Below are 23241 nucleotides of genomic sequence, written 5' to 3'. Positions count from 1 at the left end.
GGTTCACTTGCTCTTGAACATACTCGGGATAAGCCTCCCTAGATGGACATTGATGAGTAGGGTGGTTTGGTAAGTTGCAAATGGCACACACTTCATTTGCTTTTGGCACCATGTTGAGCACGGATTCAAGCTTCCTTTCTAGGTTAGCTACCTGCAACAAAAGCTCATGATTAGAACTTGTTTCATAGACTCCAACTTTCTTACCCCTTAAATCTTTGTGTTAAGCATTAGACCCCAACATCTCATAAATGTTATATGACTCTTGAGCATTCTTTTTCTTCAATGCTCCACCTGCTGCATTATCAACAGTTGATTGACAAGTTTGGGTTAGTCCATCATAGAAAATTTGCATTTGTAAGTGAAAAGGTAACCCATGGTGTGGACATTGTATCAAGAGGCCTTTAAAACGCTCCCAACACTCATTGAAAGGTTCTCCATCATCTTGTTTGAAGTTGAAGATTTGTCCCCTGAATGTGGCTGTCTTTTGAGTGGAAAAGAACTTCTCCAAGAACTTCTTAGCCACGGCATCCCATGTAGTGAGGGAACCTGGTGTTAGAGTCATCAACCAACTCTTGGCCTTATCTTTCAAGGTGTAAGGAAACACTCTCATCCTCAAATTTGCTTCACTCACTCCCTGCAAAGGTAAACCACTCACAACATTGTAAAATTCTTTAATATGAGCTAAAGGGTCTTCATTAGGTAAGCCATAAAATGAGGGAAACATATGAAAATGTGAAGATTTGAGATCATAGTTTCTAGCTTCTGTGGGCAGCAAGATGCATGAAGGTGAATTTGGTATGATTGGTTGAGCAAAGTCCTCCAAAGCTCGAAGTTCATCTTCGTTGCCCGCCATCTCTTCTTCTCTTTCCCAATTAAATTGCTCAGATTCTTTACTTGTTGAACTAGGTGAATTCCCTTCCTCTTCCTCACGGCTAAAGGATGAACTTGATGGCACAAAATTGTCCAAAGTGTGGCCCTTCAACCGTTCAATTCTTTGGCCTAACTCAACAAGTTTATTTGACATATACTACCTGAAATAAAATAACACAACTGTGAATGAAAATCTACTAGCAAACAACAATGAAATGAACAAAAATAAACTTAAAAACGTTTGAAAGGACTCAAAGGACTCAAAACAAGCTAAAAACTCTCAAAACTGCCCAAAAACACAAACTGGGCAGTTTTGACACTAAACTCAACTTTGGACGAAAATTAGGTTTAGGCTTGACTCAAAATGCTTCAAAACACAAGATAAGACAGATTCTAAGCCTAAAACTTAACAAAATATGGGGAGAAATTGTATTTGGCAAAATGCAATTAAATGGACAGATTATAACGAAAACAGATTGTAAAGCAAATTGATGTAAACCAATGGATAATGGAATGGCTAAGGGATTCTTTTCCACACATGAAATGTATGCAACTTAAATCAACTTCCAGTTATCAATTTGACAAGTTATGAACCTTGACACTAATCAAAATAGCAAGCAAGCAAACAAGCAATTACAAGGGACTGAAATCAGTCCCCGGCAACGGCGCCATTTTTGTTGATGTATAATTCCTTCCTAATGCTAGAATATATTTAGTATAATGGCACAAGCAAGGGTGTCGAATCCGCAGGGACTAATTGGACCTATGTAACTACTTGTTTTGCAAGAACTCTAAGAGATGAATCAAACTAAACAACTAGGCAGATTTGGAAATGAATCAAACTAAACAAACTAGGCAGATTTGGAAATGAATCAAACTAGTCTAAATAGACAGATTTGTTGTTGTAACTTGAAAGCATGAGAAAAATGAAGTAAACACAAATAAATGAATCAACAACTAATGTAATGGGATAGTATCACTGGAAATGAAGCTAGGGATTCGGTTTCACCATTGCTCAACTAAGTCCATGTTTGTCAAGTTAGTTTATACTCATTCATCTACCTATTTCTTGAGTTTGTTTCACTTGGATATGATCAACCATATGATGTGTGGATTTGATCAAATGTCTCTAATCATGAACCTAATTGTGATGTGCAACTTTGGTTCATAATCAAGATTATGTAATGTACAAGAAACTTTCGTAAAACCAAAGGGAATAACTCGGCAGGATGTGTGCTAAACACTCCCTTCATTCATTCACATATCTACCAAGATTATGCATGATGTGTGTCTTAATCTTGGCTACACAACTTAGTGATTAATTCAAATGATGATCAAACATTAAAATCAACATACTAAGTCACCATTAAATCAGAGAATGAAACAAGAAATAGATGGACAAACTGAGCATTCTAACTTAATTACATGGCAAACTTTGCAAGGTTACATCGAATCCCTAGAGGAGGATTAGTTACACTTCATGTTTACAAAGATTTAACATAAAAATAAATAACATGAGTGAACATAAGATTAAGAAGGAGAAACCCTTGAAGCAAAACTGATGTTGAAGTCCTTGAAGAGTTCCTTGGTGTTGCTTCTCCAAATGTGGTGCGGATGAAGGTAGAATGGCTTGGTTGAATGGTTTCTGCCCTTGGGACAGAAAATGGACAGAGAATGGAGTGAAATGGGAGAGGTTATGGGTGTGTGGAAGAGAATGGATAGTTTCTGTGAGATTGAGAGAGGTTCGAATGCAATGGGATGGAGAGGGAGAATGAGAGTGAAATGATGGACAGAAAATGGAGCAAATAGAGTGTGTGTAATGGAATGGTTGAAGAAGAAAACTTGCGGACCTTTCTTATGTCCAATGAGACTTGTTTTATCAAAAAGAATGTGTCTCCAACAATCAGATTGGATCTTGCCTTTGTTTAACTTAGATGGCTGAGCATAAATCAGATGGAATGATGGGTTTCTGAGGTAGTGGACGCATGGCATGGACAAGGTCTGCAAGCATGTGGTTTATTTAATCAAAATGCATGTGCCCTTGCTGCAACAAGTGAGTGGAACCTGCAAAGGTGAATTGGAGCACCAGAAAATGTTTATACAAATCTGGAAATGGGAAGAACACACGGCATGGACAAAGGGATGAGTTGGATTTCTGAAATGATGGCTGCAAGGAGTTACTTGTTTAATCACAATGCATGTGAATTTCTGTAAAGATGAAGTGTAGAAATGTAATGGAGTGCACGGAATGGATGTTTGTGTTTGTTGGTGTCAAAATGGCTGAAATGAATTAAGTGATGGAAATGGGATTGTGAGGAATCTGATTTGGTGCTAGAATTGCATCAAATGATGGGATGATATGGGAACACACGGCCAAGGTTGTGACATGCATGTGAATGCATGTTTTGATGTTGGAACCACATAGGTGACTTTCATGCTTTTGCTTTGTTTAGAATCACCCCATATGGCCGAATTGCATCTCTTAACACTTCACATCTTTTCTGGAATGTTTTTACTTCATTTGCCTTCCCATTGATCCAAGTTCACCCTTGGCTGCACACTAACACCAAATAGTGTAAAATGCAACTAGTTTAATCCAAAACAATCACAAAGACACCAAATAAGGAAGATATAAATGCATGCAAAATGTGACTTATCAGAGGCAACCTAGTGTGGTTTGTGTTGTTTCTTTATGTTGTGTTTATTTTGATACCATTCCATATTCTGTGCCTACTTGCATTGCATACAATTTTAAACATCGAGGACAATGTTTAGATTAGGTTTGGGGGTGGTTTGGAAGGTTTGTTTTGTGTTTGTGTTTGTTTGAGGTGTTAGTTTTGGTTAAGAGTGTTTTTGCATGCTAATATGAATGTATATGAGGACTATGTTTGAAAACAAACGATTGGGTTGCTATGGAAAAGAGTTGCATCTTATTGTCATTTATAAAGTTATAACTCTTGAAATTATGATCATGGAGGTACCATACTCAAATTCTGGAAGAAGAATAGTGGAGACTACCCTAGTGAGTTATTTTGAGCCTAATTGCTTCTTTGAGAGGGTTTAAAGTGTTTCTACTCCTATCTTTTTCTTTCATTTTCACTTTAAATGATCTCATTACTTCTATTTCGTTTGGATGCTAAGAATCATTCTCCTTTGCAGATACCATGTATTTAGTATCATTCATGAATGAACTCAATGAGATGATGTTAGGCTATGCATGTTTAACTACTAAAAGGCTTAAATCCTACCCATTTGTGTGCTCCATCCACCCTCGTTGCAGCCAAACACTGTAGCCTAACTCTTTCATCACCCACACCATAATCTAACCATTCTAGCCCATTACAAGCCATACCTTATAGTTTGGGGTATACCAATGTGATGAAGACTAAGGGTAAATTGAGTTTAGAACAAGATTGTGGCGTGTACCAAGGACACCTATGTTGAAGAAGTTTCTAAAAAAAAAAAAAAAAAAAGAGTCAAAGTGGATACAAGTTCCAAATCCCCTCATTTTAATGCTTAGGTCCTGGACGCCAAAAACAAAGAAAAAGAAGACAAATGCAAGTGAAGAGCATGATCCTCAAGAACACTTTGGTATGCCCCAAGCTCTAGTATTTCATATCACTTCTTTCGTAACCTATAACCTAAGCCTTACATTACAATCTTGAGAAAGACCTAGCTGATCATTGAGGATGTATTCATGATGTGATGGTAACTGTGTGTGTTATCTATATTCTTAGCATTTGATTCATTTCATGAGATCTACTCAGAAATTGTGCTTCCATTCCAGATTTCATATGTGAGAATTTTGAGTCCCTTTACATAATTTCACTCATATATGGTTGTGGAGAGATTAAACCTTAGGATCTGAGTGAAAAATTTGAGTGAAATCTGTGAGGAGTAGAGTTGAGGCGAATTCTATCTGAAGCATTTGGGTATGGTGACCTTGAAGTTGTAAGACATGGAGAAATATCTTTATACGTTACAATTGATACGATTCTTTGAAGTGGCAATCTTTTGAGTTGAATGAATGACAAAATCTTCATTGGTTCTTATTAGTTTGTTTAAAGCATGTTTTAACCAAGTTGTTTGCAGATTTTGTAAATGTTTGTGGGTGTCATCATTGTAAACCCTCAGGAGACACAACTCCTCCAACTAGGGACACCTAGGGGTTCAAAGGCTTGTTGCACATGCTCAGTGCAATCGTTTGGCCAGCGAAAGTGGTTTAGTTAGATGTTTGTGTTTTGTGTGTTTTAGTTTTAAGTTTGCTCGAGGACTAGCAAAAACCAGGTTTGGGGGTATTTGATAAGTCATCATTTTGCATGCATTTATATCTTCCTTAATTGGCGTTTTTGTGATTATTTTGGATTAAACTAGTTGCATTTTACATTATTTGGTGTTAGTGTGCAGCCAATGTGAATTTGGATCAAAGGGAAAGCAAATGAAGTAAAAACATTCCAGAAAAGATGTGAAGTGTTAAGAGATGCAATTCGGCCATATTGGGTGATTTTAAACATGGCAAAAACATTGAAGTCATCTATGTGGTTCCAACACCAAAACAAGCATTCACATGCATGTTCACAACCTTGGCCGTGCATTCCACTACTTGTCCATCTCTCTTGTGCGCCAAAACCATCCACTTCCATTACTTAATCTACTCAGCCACATTTTCACCATGATCACAACCTGGCCGTGCACTCCCATATGATTGCAAGTCAGATTATACACTTCTAAACACCAAGCATGCAGTCACATGCATGCTAACATTCATTCCGTGCATTCCATTACCTTCCTCATACTTCATCTTTGCAGAAATCCACATGCTTGCACATTTCCCTTTTGTTATTCACCCATTATTCCAGAAAATCACTCATTCCTTGTTCATGCCGTGTGCTTTATTCCCATTTCCAGATTTGTACAAACAATTTCTGGTGCTCCAATCCACCTTTGCAGGTTCCACTCACTTGTTGCAGCAAGGGCACATGCTTCTTTGAATACATTAACACTTGTTGCAGATCTTGTCCATGCCATGCGTCCACTACCTCAGAAACCCATCATTCCAGCTGACTTATGCACTGCCATCTGAATTAAACATATTCCAGATCCAATCTGAATGTTGGAGACACATTCTTTTCTATAAAACAAGTCTCACTTCATGCAAGGGGGGTTCCGCAAGTTTTCTTCTTCAACCAGTCCATTACACACCCATAACCTCTCCCATTTCACTCCATTTCTCTGTCCATTTTCTGTCCCAAGGGCAGAAACCATTCAACCAAGCCATTCTACCTTCATCCGCACCACATTTGGAGAAGCAACACCAAGGAACTCTTCAAGGACTTCAACATCAGTTTTGCTTCAAGGGTTTCTCCTTCTTAATCTTATGTTCACTCATGTTATTTATTGTTATGTTAAACCTTTGTAAACATGAAGTGTAACTAATCTTCCTCTAGGGATTCGATGTAACCTTGCAAAGTTTGCCATGTAATTAAGTTAGAATGCTCAGTTTGTCCATCTACTTCTTGTTTCATTTTCTGTTTTAATGGTGACTTTGTGTGTTGATTTTAATGTTTGATCATCATTTGAATTAATCACAAAGTTGTGTAGCCAAGATTAGAACACACATCATGCTTAATCTTGGTAGATATGTGAATGAATGAAGGGAGTGTTTAGCACACATCCTGCCGAGTTATTCCCTTTGGTTTTATGAAAGTTTCTTGTACATTACATAATCTTGATTATGAACCAAAGTTGCACATCACAATTAGGTTCATGATTAGAGACATTTGATCAAATCCACACATCATATGGTTGATCATATCCAAGTGAAACAAACTCAAGAAATAGGTAGATGAATGAGTATAAACTAACTTGACAAACATGGACTTAGTTGAGCAATGGTGAAACCGAATCCCTAGCTTCATTTCCATTGATACTATCCTATTACATTAGTTGTTGATTCATTTATTTGTGTTTACTTCATTTTCTCATGCTTTCAAGTTACAACAACAAATCTGTTTATTTAGACTAGTTTGATTCATTTCCAAATCTGCCTAGTTTGTTTAGTTTGATTCATTTCTTAGAGTTCTTGCAAAACAAGTAGTTACATAGGTCCAATTAGTCCCTGCGGATTCGACACCCTTGCTTGTGCCATTATACTAAATATATTCTAGCATTAGGAAGGAATTATACATCAACAAAAACATTGCACATGCACTCCACATGCATTCATCCTAGCTGTCATGTTTCCCCTTTCATCATTCCCTCACATTCTTTAAATCAGCCAACACATGCATCCACCTTTCTCCCATCAGATTTCCAACATTGCACATGCATTCCCCTTACAATTTCAGCCATCCTAGCTGTTTTGCACATGCATTCACTTAACCTAGCTGTCATGTTCCCTCTCCCATCCATTCATCTCCCTATAAAAACCATACACACTTCACACAACAGGATTCATTCTCATTCACTCTTCCATATTCCAGAAATTCGTCAAAACCTCTCCACACCCTTGCAGCGGCCACCAAAACACTTTTCTCCTCCATTGCAGCCACTCCAACCACTCCCCAAACCATTCACACCATCAAACTATCCTTAGACCTTGTGCTACAACGAAGAGGAAGATAAGAGGGCCTAAACGTTCATACAATTCAAGTTTGAGTTGTTGGAATGTTTAGGTGTTTCTTTGATTCCAATGTTTAAATTCAACTAAACCCCCCTTGGCTAGGGGGGAATTCGAAATATATGTTTATGCTTGCATTTTGATTTGATTACTTCTAATTGCGTCTCATAAGTTGTGGATTCAATTCGTTTAACTGTTTGATTGATAACTTATTTATGTATGTTTATTGAGAGTGCACACTTAATTTTCATGCATGAATATGACGCTAGAATATAAGTGAGTTTCACCTAATAGTTACGAACTTATATTCACAAGTAGTGGAGGTTGCTTATAAACAATCGCGTTAAACGAATTCTTGGCATAAGTTTCATGCGTATTCCATAGTAACGAATGCCTCGTCAACACTTATAATTTTCATAGAGCGTAATGATTCTTGCTTGTATCTCTATTATGCAATCATGTAGGGGACTTGTGGGGAATGTTTTGGGTTGTCGTATGCAATCATCCAATTCAATAACGTTAGGAAGATTTGAAAGTTAATTTAAGCGGACCTAATTAACTTGGAGCATTGAGAATTAATGATTTATTGAAATGCAATTGGAAATCGTTTTATTATGCAAGTATAACATGTATGGAGATGAACCCCTTAGCTAGCCTTCATTCCATTAAATTCTATCACACATTCACATTTACATTTTGCTTTTACTTACAATCTGTTCTTTTAGTTTAAATTCGTCAAAACCTAAATCCCCCTTTACTTTAATGTCCAATTTAGTTAGAAATCAATTTAGTTTATGTTTATAAGTGTTGTGATTCAATTTGTTACATAAATTCGTCCAAAGTACTCAAAGTGCTAAAAACTGCCCAGAAAGTGTTTTTAAGGCAGTTTTGAGTGTTTTGGGTAATGTTTGAGTCTTTTGGTTTGTTTTAGTGTTTTAAAGTTTAGTTTTGCATTCTTTGAGTCTAGTTTAGTGTTTTATATTGTGTTTTTACGTTTTTGAGTCAAATCCAAGTGATTAACAATCACTCCTAATCCCCGGTCCAGAATGATCCCTACTTACATACTTACTACAATTGACAAAAAGAGGGTTTAATTTGTGTGCATATAAATCTCGCATCAACGGTGTTCAAGCTCCATTGGCAAATGACAAGCTTTCCCAAACACAAGGCGATAAGGACTCATGCCAATGGGTGTCTTGTATGCTGTTCTATATGCCCATAGTGCATCATTCAACCTTAATGACCAATCCTTCTTTGTAGGGCTCACAGTCTTCATCAAAATGTTCTTGATCTCCCTATTGCTAATTTCCACTTGTCCTGAGGTTTGAGGATGGTACGGGGTTGCCACTTTGTGGTTGATGTTGTACTTCTTCATCAAGGATTCAAAGGGTTTGTTGCAAAAATGGCTGCCACCATCACTAATAATAGCTCTTGGGGTTCCAAACCTACAAAAAATCATATCCTTAAGAAAATTCAACACAACCTTATGATCATTAGTTCTTGTAGCAATGGCTTCAACCCATTTGGATACGTAATCCACTGCCACTAATATGTATAAGTAGCCAAAAGAGGATGGAAATGGTCCCATGAAATCGATTCCCCAAACATCAAAGAGCTCCACCACCAAAATGTTGTTCAATGGCATCTCATTTCTTCGGCTAATGTTCCCCATTTTCTGGCACCTATCACACTTAGAACAAAAATCAAAAGCATCTTTGAATAAAGTAGGCCAAAAGAAACCAGATTGTAAAACCTTTAGAGATGTCTTTTTGGCACCAAAATGTCCTCCACATGCCAATGTGTGGTTAAATGTTAGGATGCTTTGTTGCTCACTCTCTGGGACACATCTCCTAATGATTTGATCAGGGCAATATTTAAACAAATATGGTTCGTCCCAAACGTAGTGCTTTACCATGGCAAGGAACTTCTTTCTTTCCTGAAAAGAAAGGTCATTTCTCATTATACCACAAGCAAGATAATTAACAAAATCTGCATACCATGGTTCTTTTTCTTGAACAACAAGGAGTTGTTCATCTGGAAATGATTCATTTAGGGGCAAAGGTTGTCCAACTCCATGGTTCTCATTAAGCCTTGACAAATGGTCAGCCACAACGTTATCACTTCCCTTCTTATCTCGAATTTCCAAGTCAAACTCTTGTAGTAAGAGTATCCATCTAATTAAGCGTGGTTTAGCATCCTTCTTTGTCATCAAGTACCTAAAGGCTGCATGATCAGAAAACACAATAACTTTAGATCCTACAAGATATGACCTAAACTTTTCTAAGGCAAAACCAACAGCAAGCAACTCCTTTTCAGTAGTGGAGTAGTTAAGTTGAGCATCATGTAGAGTCCGGCTTGCATAATATATCACATGTGGAAACTTGTTCACCCTTTTGCCCTAAAACTGCACCAATAGCATAGTCAGAGGCATCACACATCAATTCAAAAGGTAAAGACCAATCTGGTGCCATAATAATAGGGGCTGAGGTTAGTTCATATTTCAAAGTATTGAATGCATCCATACAAGCCTTATCAAAATGAAATGCAACATCTTTAGCTAACAGATTGCATAATGGACGAGTGATCATTGAAAAGTTCTTAATGAAACGACGATAAAAACCCGCATGTCCCAAAAAACTTCTTACTCCCTTCATAGTGGTGGGGGCTACCATATTGGTGATGACGTCAATTTTGGCTTTGTCCACCTCCATTCCTTTGCTAGAGATTACATGTCCTAACACAATTCCTTGTTTCACCATAAATTGGCACTTTTCCCAATTGAGAACCAAATTTGTTTCCTGACATCTTTGAAGTACTAAGGAGAGATGGTTAAGACATTCATCAAAAGAGGAACCAAACACTGAGAAGTCATCCATAAATACCTCAATGAATCTTTCTACCATGTCAGAAAAGATGGCCAACATGCATCTTTGGAATGTTGCTGGAGCATTGCAAAGTCCAAAAGGCATTCTCCTATATGCAAATGTACCAAAGGGGCAAGTAAAGGTTGTTTTCTCTTGATCCTCCGGAGCAATTGCAATTTGATTGTAACCTGAGTAACCATCAAGAAAACAATAGTGTGAGTAACCTGCCAATCTCTCTAGCATTTGATCTATGAAAGGCATAGGAAAGTAATCTTTTCTAGTGCTAGAATTCAACTTCCTGTAATCAGTGCAAACACGCCAACTAGCCGTGGGCTTTGTGGTCACAAGCTCATTGTTTTCATTCCTCATTACTGTGATTCCCACCTTCTTAGGTACCACTTGAATAGCACTCACCCATTTGCTATCAGAAATGGGATATATGATCCCTACATCTAACAATTTCAACACCTCATTCCTAACAACTTCCTTCATGTGTGGGTTGAGCCTTCTTTGTGGTTCACGGGTTGACTTTGCTCCTTCCTCCAAAAGGATCCTATGCATGCACATGGTAGGGCTTATTCCCTTGATATCTGCAATAGACCAACCAAAAGCTGATTTGAACTCTTTTAACACTCTAATTAGTTTATCTTCTTCATTTGGGGTGAGGTCAGAAGCTATGATAACTGGAAGAGTTTCAAATTCAGCTAGATATGCATATTTTAGATGTGGTGGAAGTGGTTTAAGTTCAAGCTTTGGTGCTTTAACAGTAGAAGGAGTTAGATGTGACATTGATGATTCTAAAGGCTCAAAAAGAGGTGAAACATTCAAAGGATATGGTGCCAATGCTTCCAAGGCAGCTACTTCTTCCATGAGTGCATCTTCTTCATCAAACTCATCTTAAGGTTGACTCAAAACAGTTTGTAATGGTTCATTAGATTGTGCCTGCAAGAACTTAGAGAAAACAAGTGAATCAAGCACATCAATGGCATAACAATCAAGAGAGGAAGAAGGATGAGAAAGAGACTCAAACACTTTGAATTGAACTGTCTCTCCTAACACTGTCATAGTGAGGAGTCCATTTTGCACATCAATAATGGTCTTGGACGTGGCCATGAAAGGTCTCCCAAGCAATATAGGCAACTCTCGGTCATGTATAGGAGCTTCTTCCATGTCCAACACTACAAAATCTGCAGGCAAGATTAGTTTATCAACTTGAACTAGAATATCTTCTACTATACCTCTTGGATATTTCACGGATCTGTCTGCAAGTTGTAATGAAATGGTGGTGGCTTTCAAATCTCCTAAACCTAGTTGAAGGTACACAGAATAGGGCATTAAGTTGATGCTAGCACCCAAATCAAGCATCGCCTTCTCTACTTTCTTATCCCCTATGGTGATGTTGATAGAGAAACTTCCTGGATCCTTGAGCTTTGGTGGAAGTTTTCTTTGCAAAACTGCACTCACATTCTCAGACACCACTACCTTCTCATGTGGTCCATACTTCCTTTTGTAGCTGTTTAACTCCTTGAAGAACTTCCCATATGCTGGCATGTTCCTAATGACATCAAGCAAAGGTAAGTTAACATTCACTTTGCTTAGTATATCAAAAATTTCCTTAAATGACTTATCCTGCTTGCTCTTGGCAAGTCTTCCAGGGAATGGTATTGGTGGAGTGTATGGTTTCTCGGCCTTGTGAAGATTTGGTGCTTCAAATGAGGAGGTAGCATAGCTTGGTCCTCATTTGGTTTCTCATTTTCTCCTTGAGTAACCCCTGCATTCACATGATCAGATTCATTAGTAACTTCATTGCCAACTCTATTATCAATAATCTTACCAATTCTAAGTGTAGTGATTGCTTTGGCTTGCTCTTGGTTCCTTTGGAGTATCACGGATTGGCTTGGAAACTTTCCAACCTCTCTTTGGTTCAAGGCATCTGCAATCTGCCCCAATTGTGTCTCCATTTTGGTTAGGGCTGCCGAATGTTGTTGGAGAGTGCTATTTGTGGAATGTTGGAATTGCAAGGTGTTTTGGGCTAACAACTTAACCGTATCCTCAAGGGTAGTGGCAGGTTTTGGTTGGAAATTTTGGAATTGATTGTTGTTCTTCCATGAAAGGTTGGGATGATCTCTCCAACTCGGGTTATATGTATTGGAATACATATCATTCCTTGGTCTTTGATTGTAAGAATTCATGAGGTTCACTTGCTCTTGAACATACTCGGGATAAGCCTCCCTAGATGGACATTGATGAGTAGGGTGGTTTGGTATGCTGCAAATGGCACACACTTCATTTGCTTTTGGCACCATGTTGAGCACGGATTCAATCTTCCTTTCTAGGTTAGCTACCTGCAACAAAAGATCATGATTAGAGCTTGTTTCATAGACTCCAACTTTCTTACCCCTTAAATCTTTGTGTTGAGCATTAGACCCCAACATCTCATAAATGTTATATGACTCTTGAGCATTCTTTTTCTTCAATGCTCCACCTGCTGCATTATCAACAGTTGATTGACAAGTTTGGGTTAGTCCATCATAGAAAATTTGCATTTGTAAGTGAAAAGGTAACCCATGGTGTGGACATTGTATCAAGAGGCCTTTAAAACGCTCCCAACACTCATTGAAAGGTTCTCTCCATCATCTTGTTTGAAGTTGAAAATTTGTCCCCTTAATGTGGCTGTCTTTTGAGTGGAAAAGAACTTCTCCAAGAACTTCTTAGCCACGGCATCCCATGTAGTGAGGGAACCTGGTGTTAGAGTCATCAACCAACTCTTGGCCTTATCTTTCAAGGTGTAAGGAAACACTCTCATCCTCAAATTTGCTTCACTTACTCCCTGCAAAGGTAAACCACTCACAACATTGTAAAACTCTTTAATATGAGCTAAAGGGTCTTCCGCCATAAAAAGAGGGAAACATATGGAAATGTGAAGATTTAAGATCATAGTTTCTAGCTTCTGTGGGCAGCAAGATGCATGAAGGTGAATTTGGTATGATTGGTTGAGCAAAGTCCTCCAAACCTCGAAGCTCATCTTCGTTGCCCGCCATCTCTTCTTCTCTTTCCCAATTAAATTGCTCAGATCCTTTACTTGTTGAACTAGGTGAATTCCCTTCCTCTTCTTCACGGATAATGGAGGAACTTGATGGCACAAAGTTGTCCAAAGTGTGGCCCTTTAACCGTTCAATTCTTTGGCCTAACTCAACAAGTCTATTTGACATATACAACCTGAAACAAAATAACACAAGTTTGAATGAAAATCAAGAATCTACCTACAATGAAAAGAACAAACTTTAAATAGCAAACAAGCAATTACAAGGGACTGAAATCAGTCCCCGGCAACGGCGCCATTTTTTGTTGATGTATTATTCCTTCCTAATGCTAGAATATATTTAGTATAATGGCACAAGTAAGGGTGTCGAATCCTCAGGGACTAATTGGACCTATGTAATTACTTGTTTTGCAAGAACTCTATGAAATGAATCAAACTAAACAGAATAGGCAGATTTGTTGTTGTAACTTGAAAGTATAAGAAAGTGAAGTAAACACAAATAAATGACTCAACAACTAATAAAATGAGATAGTACCAATGGAGATGAAGCTAGGGATTCGGTTTCACCATTGCTAAACCAAGTCCATGTTTGTTAAGTTAGTTTATACTCATTCATCTACCTATTTCTTGAGTTTGTTTCACTTGGACATGATCAACCATATGATGTGTGGATTTGATCAAATGTCTCTAATCATGAACCTAGTTGTGATGTGCAACTTTGGTTCATAATCAAGAGTATGTAATGCACAAGAAACTTTCATAAAACCAAAGGGAATAACTCGGCAGGATGTTTGCTAAACATTCCCTTCATTCATTCACATATCTACCAAGATTATGCATGATGTGTGTTTTAATCTTGGCTACACAACTTAGTGATTAATTCAAATGATGATCAAACATTAAAATCAACACACTAAGGGCCTGTTTGGGATTGAGGTGCTTAAAAAAAAAGCTACTATGAAAAAAAGCTATGAAAATTTTTGGTGTTTGGTAAACTTTGAAAAGCAGCTTTGTTTCAAAGTTGAGGGTGAAAAAAAGCCCAAAACCAAGAGATGACAAGAAGCTGCAATTTGCAGCTTCCAAAAGCAGCTTATTTTCACCCACACACGGGTGAACAGTGTCCAGTTTAATGAAATATACCATAACCCAAAACTGCCCTCGGCTTTCCCTTCACCGACGCTCTCGCCTTTCTCCAGAACTCTCTCGCACGCTCTTCACCTCAGAGCTCTCTCGCATAACCCGAACCTCAGGCTCTCTCTCGTTCTCTCGTTCCGTCGTTCCAAAAGCGAACTCGTTCTCTCGTTCTCCAAGTTTCTCCAGGTAAGCTTCTCATTTATTTGTTTGGATTTTTCAAATTAGGGATGGGGAGATTAGGGAAAGGGGTGGGAAGAGCAAAGGGATGAGGGTATGGGTGTCGGGAAAAACAATTGGGGATGGAGGGTGGGGAAAAATTAATTGGGGAAGGGCGATATGGTTTGTGGAAAAAATTAATTGGGAAAAAATTAATTGGGGAAAAAATTAGGGTTTGTGGCAGTGAGGAAGAAGCAAAGAAGAAGATATACAATGTGTCATGCGAGAGGTATTTCGGTTTTGGTTGTGAGATTGATGAGGAGACCTCAAATAAGCTTGAAGGTTTGTGCTGTTAAATTGCAGCTATGTTATAATTTCTAAGTATAATTAGTAGATTATGCATACTGTTTATGCATGTTTATGATTCTTTTCTTGTTATCAGGCTTGCCCGGTGTTCTTTTTATTCTTCCAAATTCTTATGTTGATCCTGAATACAAAGACTATGGTGGTAAGTGTTTAAGGATCTAAAGTTTAAGCACTGTGATTTCAGATCTCGTGTGTTCTAATTTTAATCCGCATGCACCCACATTTCAACATAGAAGTTGCTTGAAGAGACATGGTGTCGGTTTTGAGCTCAAAGCTGTAGTTTTACTTTTTCAACTATCCAATTGAATGATGGAAGACTATCTGTTTTCCTTTTTTATTTGTATAGGTTACTATAGGTTACAGTTCGCCTGCATTCTTTTCAAGATTCGTCATCCATCTTGGAGAAGTTAAATAGGCCATATAGGCATTATTTAACTTTGAATCCTAATGGACTTATATCAAATGTCTCTCTCGACTCTCCTGTACTTCTTATACTATGTGGAAATGCAGATCAGTGGAGATGAAACATTCTATAAGATTTTTTTAGTGTCGTGCAATTTTGATGCCATTCATCTTTCTTTGGGTTTGTGTTTATGAAGTTGCAGCCTCCAATATGTTGGTTATTGACTAACATTAATTTTTCAAAAATTGGAAAGACATCGTTTTTAGAAGTTTGTTTAGTTAACATTTATATTTCTTTTTGTTTAACTCCCAGTCCATCTTGGCAAAGCTAGTAGCCCTCAGTTGGCGATGCCTAGCTTTGAATGCTAATGGACTTATAATGATTCACTTCATCCTGTTCTGTTGCTTCTTGAGTGTTGTGGAGTTTCGGAATCATTGGAGTTGATACATTTCATGACCTTTATCCTTGAAAAGACAACCTTGCTGATACTGTAACTTGCAGTCCATCTTGGCAAAGCTAATAGCCGTCAGTTGGCAATGCCTAGCTTTGAATGCTAATGGACTTATAATGATTCACTTCATCCTGTTCTGTTGCTTCTTGAACGTTGTGGTGTTTCGGAATCATTGGAGTAGATACATTTTATTAGAATTTGTCACGTGAAAGTTCATTCACCTCAGACTTGTAACTCCTGTGCGGTTCCATTTTCTCTCATTCATTCGTGTTATTTCGGAGCTGTTAACTTTGATTTCTTTTAGATTATACAAAATTCCTTGTTAAAAAAAGGTATAACTTTTTATTTAGAAACAAGTATGTACATATCTGCATTGTATACTGTTCTCCTGCTAAATGGTTTGCCACTATTGCATGTTCACCGCTGTTTTAAATGGATGCTTGTTCTGCAATTTGTTCATTCTCTCTCAATTATTTTCAAACTTCTAAATGCAACCTATTCTTGTAACTCATGATTGTAACTTTCTTTAATGCAGCTGAGTTGTTTGTGAATGGAGAAATTGTTCAAAGGTCGCCTGAAAGGCAGAGGAGGGTGGAGCTACAGCCGTCAAGAGCTCAGGACAGACCAAGGTACAATGATAGAACCCGTTACGTGCGCCGGAGGGAAAATGCCCGGTGAAATAAATGGAAGGCTAGCTATGTAAATATCTTGGTGAAAATGGGAGCTAGCTTTCTGAAAGCTTGTGGAGCCTAAAATCCTATGCTCATCTGGGTCACGATTAGTCCAAAGTTTGCTTAGTAGTTGAACGATTGAAGTTGTAACTGCGGATTTGTTGATCGTTGTCCGCTCTTGTTAAACCCTTGAGTTCACGGTGAACTTGCACCGAACCTTCAAAGCCATGAGCTATTCTATAAGTTGAACAACATTAGTAGTTTTGTGCGATTTGAGACTTTGTTAGTGGCCTCAGGCCATTTTCTTAACTGCGTTTTGGATTATTCAATTTGAGGCTCAAGGCCCTCTCCTAGGGCAACCGTCCTCTTGAGCCCGGCGTACGAGCCGGGTTCTCTTTCATGTCTTTATATTGCCGTGTTTTGGAGAAGAGAAGGAGATTAAGGTGATTCCACTAAAAAATTGAGCTAGAATGCTGCTGCCTTGGGCTTTGTCCAGCAAGGGAGCAATTGAATCTCATCATATCTAGGGTAAGAGTTCAATTCTTAGCCCTAAAGGAGAAAGGACAATCGTGTTTTGCACCCATGTGGTTTCGTAGGGGTGCCGAACCAACGGGTCACAAAGAGGTATTCAACCACAGACATTCTTCTCTTAGGAGCATCATTGAACGAACTTTTGGGGTATGGAAGAAAAGATGGGCAATTTTAAGGGATATGCCTAATTACCCGTTCAATAAGCAAGTGAAGATTGTCATCGCTACAATGGCTCTTCATAACTACATACGGAGGTATTCTGAACGTGATCGTCATTTTGATGACCCCAGGGACTTTTGTGAAGAAAGCGATAGTAGTGATGATGATGATGATGAATATCAAAATTATCAAGTTGAAGGATCACATGAGATAGAGGCATTAAGAAATAGAATAGCAACAAGTTTGATGAATGCATCTAATTAGACTACTTTCAAGTACATTAACAATATTGTACTAATGAATCCTAGCTATTCACTCTAAAATATTTCTATTAAAGTAGTTTGTCATACTAATTAATATTTAAGATAAAGTTTATAAATATTTTTCTTCTAAAAATAAAATATATTTAGTAATTCACTTTTATTTGTTAAGAAAATTAAATTAATAGCACATCTAGTAATATACCCTTTTTGGTCATTTCACACAGTCACAGCTGTTTTACAAAAAAGTTTACCAAACACTATGATACTGCTTTTTGTTTCCAAAATCACTTTTACAAAAACGTTTACCAAACACTTTGCTGGCTTTATTTCACAGCCGCTTATTCTCACAGCAGCTTTTTTTCAAAGCACATCAATACCAAACCAGCCCTAAGTCACCATTAAATCAGAGAATGAAACAAGAAATAGATGGACAAACTGAGCATTCTAACTTAATTACATGGCAAACTTTGCAAGGTTACATCGAATCCCTAGAGGAGGATTAGTTACAATTCATGTTTACAAAAGATTTAACATAAAAATATAAAACATGAATGAACATAGAATTAATAAGAAGAAACCCTTGAAGCAAAACTGATGTTGAATTCCTTGAAGAGTGCCTTCGGTGTTGGTTTTCCAAATGTGGTGCGGATGAAGGTAGATTGGTTATGGTTGAATGGTTTCTGCCCTTGGGACAGAAATGGACAGAAAATGAAGTGAAATGGGAGAAGTTATGCGTGTGTAATGGACTGAGTGAAGAAGAGAAAATGCGGCACCCTTGTTGTGTGAAGCGAGACTTGTTTTATAGAAAGGAATGTGGCTCCAACACTCAGATTGGATCTCCATCAGCACAAGTGAGATGGAATAGCATAAAATGAGCTGGAATTGATGGGTTTCTGAGGTAGTGGACGCATGGCATGGACAAGATCTGCAAGTATGTGTTAATGTATTCAAAGAAGCATGTGCCCTTGGTTCAACAAGTGAGTGGAACCTGCAAAGGTGAATTGGCCATTTGAAATTGTTTGTACAAATCTGGAAAGGGGAAGAAAGCACACGGCTGGACAAAGGGGGCTGGAATCACATGGAATGATGGGATGAAATGGATTTCTGAAATGATGGCTGAAAGGAGTGGACATGATCTGCAGGTATGTGGTTTGTTTAATCAAAATGCATGTGGATTTCTGCAAAGATGAAGTGGAGAAGGGAAATGGAATGCACGGTCAGCTTGTGAATCATCCATGTGAATGTGGCTGAGTGGATTAAGTGAGGGAAGTGGATGTTTTTGGCGCAAAAGGGAGATGGACAAGTAGTGGAATGCACGGCACAAAGTGTGAGAAATCTGATTTGGTGCTAGAAGTGCATAAAATGATGGGATGACATGAGAATGCACGGCCAAGGTTGTGAACATGCATGTGAATGCATGTTTTGGTGTTGGAACCACATAGCTGACTTCAATGTTTTTGCCTTGTTTAGAATCACCCAATATGGCCGAATTGCATCTCTTAACACTTCACATCTTTTCTGGAATGTTTTTACTTCATTTGCCTTCCCATTGATCCAAATTCCCACTTGGCTGCACACTAACACCAAATAATGTAAAATGCAACTAGTTTAATCCAAAACAATCACAAAGACGCCAAATAAGGAAGATATAAATGCATGCAAAATGTGACTTATCAGATCTCTCCATCCGGGGTTGTAGGTGTTGGAGTATGGATCATGTTTGGGTTGGTTTTGGCCTTGGAAACCAATGGCATTGGCAGATTCCCATCCTCCATTCTCTATCAACTGAGGGCATGTCTCGGATGGATGCCCTTGCATTGAACACACGCCACACACTTGGTTTTCTTGTGGTTTTGACCCCTTGACAACCTGAGACACAAGAGAAGTAAGATTAGCCAATTGTGATTGAATATCAGAAATTGCACTTACCTCATTCACACTTTGTTGCCGTGGCCCCTCTCTTTGTCCAACACCTTCATATTGTTGAGCGTTGTGTGCTCGGTTGGCAATTAGAGCTTTGACATCCAACAGAGTCTTGTCCACTAATGCACCACCCGCCGAAGCATCTAGCATTTGACGTTCCATGGGAAGGAGTCCCTCGTAGAAATATTGAATGAGCAGCTCCTCCTTCATTTGGTGTTGTGGACATGAAGCAACAAGTGATTTAAAACGTTCATAATAAGATGGAAACGACTCACCTTGATTTTGTTGGATGCCACTAATTCGTTTCCTCAAGAGAATGATCTTGGCAGTGGGAAAGAATTTCTCTAAGAATGCACGTTTCATACTTTCCCAAGAATTGACAGTTCCAGGGGACAATTCAAACAACCAATCTTTGGCCTTGTCCATAAGTGAGAATGGAAAGGCCTTCATCTTCAAAATACTCTCATCCACGTTGATGGCTGTCATACTTGAGCAAACTACTTCAAATTCCTTAAGATGTTTGTTAGGATCTTCCATGGACAACCCATGGAATTTAGGAATATGATGTAATAAACTAGACTTAAGTTCAAATTCTTCCGTCTTACCTTCAACTGCCGTAGGGTATTGTATGCATAAAGGAACGGCATTGCCCATACCTGAGGCAGAGAGCTCTTTGATGGTTCGATTGTCCACGGCCATGGTTTGTACTTCCTCCACAACCTGTGCCGTGACTTCTCCTTCCTCACCTCCTTCGTCAAACTCGGATGTAGAGCTAGAAGATGGTGGGTTAGGGTTTTGTTGATGCTTTTGCTTCCTCAAGGTCCGCTCAAAATCGTCGTCAAAGTCAAGGATGTGCTTACTAACAGGTTTTGAACTCCTAGTCATAAACTAGGACCTAGAAACAAGAACAAAAAATAGGGTAAGTAACTAAAACGAAAATACATGAAAAAGAAATAAAAGAATTAACGAGGGATTAGCAAAGTTGCTAATCCCCGGCAACGGCGCCAAAATTTGATGCAAAAATAGTTAAGCACACAAATTAACCCTCTTGTTGTCAAATTGCAGTAAGGATGCAAGTAGGGATCGTTCTAGACCGGGGATTAGGAGGGCTTGCTAAAACCTCTAAACTGACTTAAAAACATAAAAACAAAGTTAAAAACGTTCACAAAGACTCAAAGGACTCAAAACAGGTTCAAAAGACTCAAAACTGCCTAAAAACACTAAATAGGCAGTTTCTGACCTTAAACACAATTTTGGACGAATTTAAGGTTATGGTTTGATTCAAAACACTTTAAAACACAAATTAAACAGATTCTAAACAATATAGAACAAGAAAGTAAAGGGGGGTTTTGATTTGACGAAAATTGAAATAACAAAACAAAGTATAGAACTAGGCAGATTGTAAAACGAATTTTGAAAACAAGATGATGGATGGATTAGTTAGAGGTCCATTCTCCACACATGACACATTTATATATGAATCGATTTTCCAATTGCTTTTCATTAACTATGATGCTCAACACCCCAAGTTAGCCGTGGACAGCACTTTTCTAACTTTCAAGTTTTCCTTAAGTTATTGAATTGGATGGGAATGCGCATACAACAACTCAAAACATTCTCTAAAAGTCCCTTACGTGAAAAGCACAATAAAGGTACAATCAAAGATATTTAAGTTTAATGAAAACTATAAGTATTGACGAGGCAATTGTTACTATGAAAAGCATGAAACTCTTGCCAAGAATTCAATTAACGCGGTTGTGACTAGCAACCTTCACTACTCATGTTTATAAACTTGTGACGATTAGGTGAAACTCGTTTATAAACTAGCATCGAGTTTATGCATGAAGACTAAGTATGCATCCCTAATCAGCATACAAAAACAAGATTTTAATAAACAGATAATTGAATTGCAATCACAACTTAACAAATCACAATTGGAAGAAATCAATTCATATTTCAAACATGTTCATGGCTTCAAACTTTCCCCTAACTAATTAGGGGTTTAGCCACTCATGATTACAGCAAACTTAGAAAGTAATAGCAAAGTAAACATTGAAAACAAGAACGAAGTACACCTAAAACACTCAAATCTGCAAGCATGAAACGTTTTAGGCCTCATTCCTCTCCTAGTTGCTGCGGCACAAGGGGTTATGGTGAGTTTTGGGGATTATGGATGATGTAGAATGATGTGTTTAGGATAGGGATGGATGTAGGGCACGACAAGGGTTGTTTTTGGGCAGAAAGTATGAAGAATGGTGAAGTATGGATGTGCTAGAGGGAGGGGATGAATTTCTGGCGTGAATGGTGAATGAATGAATGAGTTTGTGGCTGCAATAAGGAGGTTTTATTATAAGATTTCAGGAATTAAAACCCTAGGTTATTTTGGTAATCAGAAATTAAGTCAAAAGCTCTTTGAAATAGGAAATCAAATCAGAAATCTAAGGGAAAGTAGTGAATAGGTGCGGCAAGGCAATAAAACACAAAAGGAATGTGTTTTAATGCAAGGAAACAGGAAAGAAACATCTCCTTTGCACGGCAAGGAAGAGGGAATGTCAAGGGAGGTTCACGGCAAGGCTTTTAAGAAATAAGTAAGTGTTTTAATTCCCTAAATCAATTCTAAGAATCAGGAATTAAGTTAAATCCCTTTAGAATAGGTAATTGAAATCAGGAATTAGGGGAAAAAAAACTAAGTCTTGCAGCACAAGGGAGGAAAGGAAGGGAAAGTGCAAAACTTGCAGATTTTGAGAGATAAAGGGAAGGTAAGGTGCAGCAAGAAAAGAGAAAGGATTTAAAGCCATGAATTTGAAGAGAAAAAGGAAGGTAACTCACGGCACAATTTAGGACATGTGTAGGCTTCTAGAACATGTGATTTAGGCAACCAACATTATTTGGAAACTTGCACAATTGGAAACCTTTCAAGAATAGAAACTCCTCATAATGGAAACTGGTTTCCAAATCTTGATTCCTCCTTCTTCCTTCGATTCTAGGCTCACTTGGTCTTCAATTTCGTCCAACACTTTGGCTCCAAGCACAAGCTATCCATCCTTAGCCCAAAAATGCTCCAAAAGGCTCCAAAATGCACTTCTTTGCTCCTTTAGCCCTTAGAACCTGAAAACATACGAAAATGGCTTAAAAGACTTAAAGAACTAAGAAATAAAAACGTAAATGCACAAGAACAAGCCAACTAAGTCGCCTAAATATGCTCCTATCAGGCCTTGTTTCTTGTTTTAAACCATTTAAACGCATTCCTTTTTCATACCAAGCTCAGCCATAACTCACATACCCTTTTGTATTCCAAAATTCTTGCCTAATTTCAGAAATAAAGAGCATTCCTTTTCTTACAAACCTTTGTTGCAAATCACTTCCCCTTTCCTTCAATTTCTGAGTTTGTATTCCCTATTCTTGAAGGATTTAGAGTTAATTTCTTTCCTAAACTAAGTAATAAAGACTTAGGACTTTTTCTCCCTTATATAAACCCCTATGCCGCACCTTTAGAAGGCTAATCTCCCATCCACACAACCTGCCTCCATTCACAGAAAATCCCATCCTTGGCCGTAGCCTTCAACTTTCTACCATTCCCAGAATTAAAAACCTTTAGCCAAACCTCCCTACACCACCACTAAGCCTTGCCGCACCACCATACTTCCATAAACCCATCTAAAACCCAGAAAATCATCCATAAAACCACCCTAGACCTTGTGCCGTGACTTAGCAAAGAAGAGAAGAAAGAAGGCGAAGCCTTGGACGTTTATGCATTCGAGTTGGATTGTTGGAACGCTTCTAGGTGT

At 38.2% G+C, this 23241-nt stretch overlaps 2 non-coding genes and 1 pseudogene across 3 annotated transcripts; all 3 read left to right on the top strand.

The window, feature by feature from the left end:
* Positions 1 to 368: 368 nt before the first annotated feature.
* On the top strand, positions 369 to 475 carry LOC137709593 (small nucleolar RNA R71). The gene has a single exon (XR_011064885.2). It is a non-coding gene; the product is annotated as a small nucleolar RNA R71 (small nucleolar RNA).
* A 12440-nt stretch (positions 476 to 12915) lies between these two features.
* Positions 12916 to 13028, top strand: LOC148695062 (small nucleolar RNA R71). Its single transcript, XR_015966109.1, has one exon. It is a non-coding gene; the product is annotated as a small nucleolar RNA R71 (small nucleolar RNA).
* A 1801-nt stretch (positions 13029 to 14829) lies between these two features.
* LOC148695061 (multiple organellar RNA editing factor 6, mitochondrial pseudogene) lies at positions 14830 to 16848 on the top strand (annotated as a pseudogene). Its single transcript, XR_015965099.1, has 3 exons — positions 14830 to 15028; positions 15129 to 15194; positions 16442 to 16848. The product of XR_015965099.1 is annotated as a multiple organellar RNA editing factor 6, mitochondrial pseudogene (transcript).
* Positions 16849 to 23241: the final 6393 nt, after the last annotated feature.

The sequence above is a fragment of the Pyrus communis genome, chromosome 8, assembly GCF_041283825.1.
Source record: "Pyrus communis isolate YQ-2024b chromosome 8, ASM4128382v1, whole genome shotgun sequence".
Taxonomy (NCBI): domain Eukaryota; kingdom Viridiplantae; phylum Streptophyta; class Magnoliopsida; order Rosales; family Rosaceae; genus Pyrus; species Pyrus communis.
This window is presented reverse-complemented; position numbering and strand designations above follow the sequence as displayed.